Source organism: Gorilla gorilla, chromosome 20 (assembly GCF_029281585.2).
Source record: "Gorilla gorilla gorilla isolate KB3781 chromosome 20, NHGRI_mGorGor1-v2.1_pri, whole genome shotgun sequence".
In the NCBI taxonomy this organism is placed as follows: Eukaryota; Metazoa; Chordata; class Mammalia; order Primates; family Hominidae; genus Gorilla; species Gorilla gorilla.
Window position 1 is genome coordinate 65,042,063 of NC_073244.2, and position 4,365 is coordinate 65,046,427.

Sequence of the window (4,365 nt, forward strand, 5' to 3'; positions counted from 1 at the left end):
GGCTAAGGCAGGGGCCGCGGGGCAGGGACCCCAGGGAAGGAACGGGGAGGAGCCACCGGGGAGGGGCGGGGAGTGACCAAGTGGAGGGACCTGGGGGCGGGCCGTGGAGGAGCCGCCGGGGAAGGGCGGGGAGGAACCGCGGGAAGGGACCGCGGGGGAGGAACGCGAAGGGACCGCGGGGGAGGGAGGCAGAGGGACCGCCAGGAAGGGACCCGGGGGAGAGGCGGGGCTGGACGGGACACGTTAGGGTCTGCGATTTCGTGGGATGCCAACAGCCCAGCGCCCAGAGCCCAGAGCCATCTGTAGTGTCTTGTGGAACGGCGTAGATGTTTCAAACGATTTCAAGTTAAAAGCACAGTTGCGTAGGTTATTTTGGAAACCAAACTGCTTTCCTCTTAGAATGGAAGCGGTTTATGTTGAAACCATTTTTTGCTAGCGCGTTTACCCAGTAATGTTATTGACGCTGAAGCAGCCCAGGAGTCTGGGAACATGGGTCGACACGGAGCGGTGATGGCATGCTGGAAAAGTTTCTGCGATTAAAATTAAGTAATTTAAAAGCCCTGAAATTAGCAATAACTTTTAAAAAATAGATATAAATTGCATTGTCCTTTTTTATACTTACTATTCTATTCCGTGCGATATGACAACCTCAAACGCCTATACTTTTTTTTTTTTTTTTTTTTTTTTGAGCCGGAGTCACGCTCTGTCGTCCAGGCCGGGGTGCAGTGGCATGATCTCTGCTCACTGCAACCTCGGCCTCCCGGGTTCAAGCAATGCTCCTGCCTCAGCCTCCCGAGTAGCTAGGATTACAGGCGCTCTCCACCACGTTCTTTAGCGGAGATGAAGTTTCACCATGTTGCCTAGGCTGGTCTCGAATTCCTGACCTCAAGTGATCCACCCGCCTCAGCCTCCCAAAGTGCTGGGATTACAGGCGTGAGCCACCATACCTGGCCCCAGGAACTACTTTCACCTACTGAATATATATTAAGTCCTTTGCCACAAAAAGATAATATACATAACTTATCTCAGAACAATTAAGATATTTACCACTGTAAATGACAAATTCAGACTTAGAGAAGGAAAGATTTTATTCAAAAGGACTATTGCAATAGAGAGAATGTTCCAATCACAAGATCTGAAAATGTCCAAGAGACACAAACTAAAAAGCTTTTTTTCTTTTTTAATATATGGAGGAGTAAACAAGGCTAGAAAGCACAAGCACAAGTTATGAGGCTGTGGATGAGCACTTGGCATGACTACAGTTATTCAGGGAAAGTTTGTTATGTTATGTTAAAAATGTTACGTATTTCTTGGAGAGAGTCTTGCTCTGTCACCCAGGCTGGAGTGCAGTGGCGTCATCTCTGCTCACCGCAACTTTTCATCTCCCAGGCTCAGGCAATCCTCCCACCTCAATCTCCCCAGTAGCTGGGACTACAAGCACACGTCACCACGCCTAGTTAATTTTTGTACTTTTTGTAGAGACGGGGTTTCGCCATGTTGCTCAGGCTAGACTCGAACTCCTGAGCTCGAGGGATCCCCCACACCTTGGCCTCCCAAAGTGCTGGGATTTCAGGCGTGAGCCACCGTGCCCGGTCTATTTATTTTTTGAGAGAGCATCTTGCTCTGTTGCCCAGGCTAGAGTGCAGTGTCAAGACCATAGCTCACTGCAGCCTTCAACTCTGGAATCAAGTGATCCTCCTACCTCAGTCTCCCAAGTAGCTGGGACTACGGGTTTGCACCGCCACACTCCACTAATTTTTTTACTTTTTGCAAAGGCGGATTCTCACTATGTTGCCCAGGCAAGTCTTGAACTTCTAGCCTCAACTGATCCTCCTGCCTTGATCTCCCAAAGTGTTGGGATTACAAATGTGAGCCTGGCTCATCATGGAATTCAAGACCAGTTTGGGCAACATAGCAAGACTCCCATCTCTACAGAAAATTTTTAAAAATTAGCTGGGCATGGTGGCACACACCTGTAGTCCCAGCTACTCAGGAAGATTGCTTGAGCCCAGGAGTTCGAGGCAGCAGTTAGCTATGATCCTGACACTGCACTCCAGTCTGGGCAACAGAGTGAGAACCTGTCTTTCAAAAAAAAAAAAAGCCTACTCTTGGGAGGGGCTGTTGGCTGTTGTTAAGGAAAAGTTGTTCCAAATAACACTGACGAAGAATGGTTCAGAGGGTTGGGCATGGTGGCTCACGCCTGCAATCCTTGCACTTTGGGAGGCCGAGGCGAGTGGATCACATGAGGTCAGGAGTTCGAGACCAGCCTGGTCAACATGGCGAAAACCCATCTCTACGAAAGACAAAAATTAGCCAGGCGTGGTGGTGCACACCTGTAATCCCAGCTACTCAGGAGGCTGAGGCAGGAGAATTGCTTAAACCAGGGAGGCAGAGGCTGCAGTGAGCCAAGATTGTGCCACTGCACTTCAGCTTGGGTGACAGAGTGAGACTCTATCTCAAATAAATAAATAAATAAGGCTGGGCGCGGTGGCTCACACCTGTAATCCCAGCACTTTGGGAGGTTGAGGCGGGTGGATCACGAGGTCAAGAGATCGAGACCATCCTGACCAACATGGTGAAACCCCGTTTCTACTAAAAATACAAAAATTAGCTGGGTGTGGTGGCCTGTCCCTGTAGTCCCAGCTACTCAGGAGGCTGAGTCAGGAGAATTGCTTGAAACCAGGAGGCAGAGGTTGCAGTGAGATGAGATCGTGCCACTGCACTCCAGCCTGGCGAAACAGTGAGACTCCATCCTATAAATGAATGAATGAATGAATAAATAAAGTGAATTAGTAATCAAAAACCTCAAAAAAGAAAAGTTTGTAGCTGGGCATGGTGGCTCACACCTGCAATCCCAGCATTTTGGGAGACCGAGGCAGGCAGATCCCTTGAGATCATGAGTTTGAGACCAGCCTGGCCAACATGGTGAAACGTTCTCTACTAAAAATACACAAATTAGCCGAACGTGGTGGTGGGCGCCTGTAATCCCAGCTACTCGGGAGGCTGAGGCAGGAGAATCGCTTGAACCCGGGAGGCGGAGGCTGCAGTGAGCTATTGTGCCACTGCACTCCAGCCTGGGCGACAGAGCAAGACTCCGTCTCGAAAAATAAAAATTAAAAAAAAGAGTGATACAGCTTTCATGGTGTAAAATAACTTTCTTGGGATTTTTATTATATTCACGTAAGTATCCTGAGGCAGGGTATGGGGAGAACAACTCAAGTGCACTCTGTAAGTGTATGTTCCCAACGCTCTATTTAATTCCAAGAAAAAAAAAACGGTTCTATCTTTCAGCCTTAAGAGTCTAATGGTGTGTTGTTATTGTCTGTTACAAAGTAACCTACTGAGGTGGGATAAAACTATGTTGGCAGAGAGAACATGATGCATTCATAGTTATGCAAAAATCAGATTAACTAGCACGAGATCTATGATACATTCTGAATAAAACAGTAGCAAAATGTAATACCAGCAGTAAATGTGAATCCTAATCAATAACATGCTATTGTGGTTCATCTCTGAGGTTGTGGTTTCTATTGTGGTTTCAATCTTGGCTATATAACAGCGATGGCCATTCCATGCAAAAGGTGGCCACCGTTTTCCCCTGAATTATTTCCACCATGTAATCAGTCACTAATAACCCATTACACTCCTCCCACAAATCCCAGTGTCTAAGGTCTTGATCTGCTCTGATTTTTTTTGAGGCACAGTCTCTCTCAGTCACCTAGGCTGGAGTACAGTGGTGCAATCTCGGCTCACTGCAATCTCCACCTCCTGAGTTCAAGCGATTCTCCTGCCTCAGTCTCCCAAGTAGCTGGGATTACAGGCGCCCACCACCACGCCCGGCTAATTTTTGTATTTTTAGTAGAGACGGGGTTTCACCATCTTGGCCAGGCTGGTCTCGAACTCCTGACCTCATGATCCACCCACCTCAGCCACCCAAAGTGCTGGGATTACAGGTGTGAGCCACCGCGCCCGGTCGTGGTCTGCTCTGTTTCATGGTCAGTTTGCAGGTCATCTCTTTCCTGTAACCCAAAGTGCCGTCTGTCAGGAGAACACCCTAAACACAATAAGGATGATGATCAACATCATCATTTTGCATTATTCTCTGCCTGCCCCCATGCTTGGTAATTTGCCAAGGCAGAGTCCTTATTCTTCAAAGAATCTGAATAGAAATGATCCTCATCTAATGCAGTGAGCCCTTCCATCTTACTGATTCTTTCCCAGACATCACCATGAAAGGCAGGTAAGGAGGCCTATCAACACATTTCAAGGTTCGGCTGAAAGTCATAAATCCTAAAGTATAAAGTAGTAGCCTTGCAAGACACCTAAAATAAATAAATAAAATATTTTAAAATCTGAGACAACCAG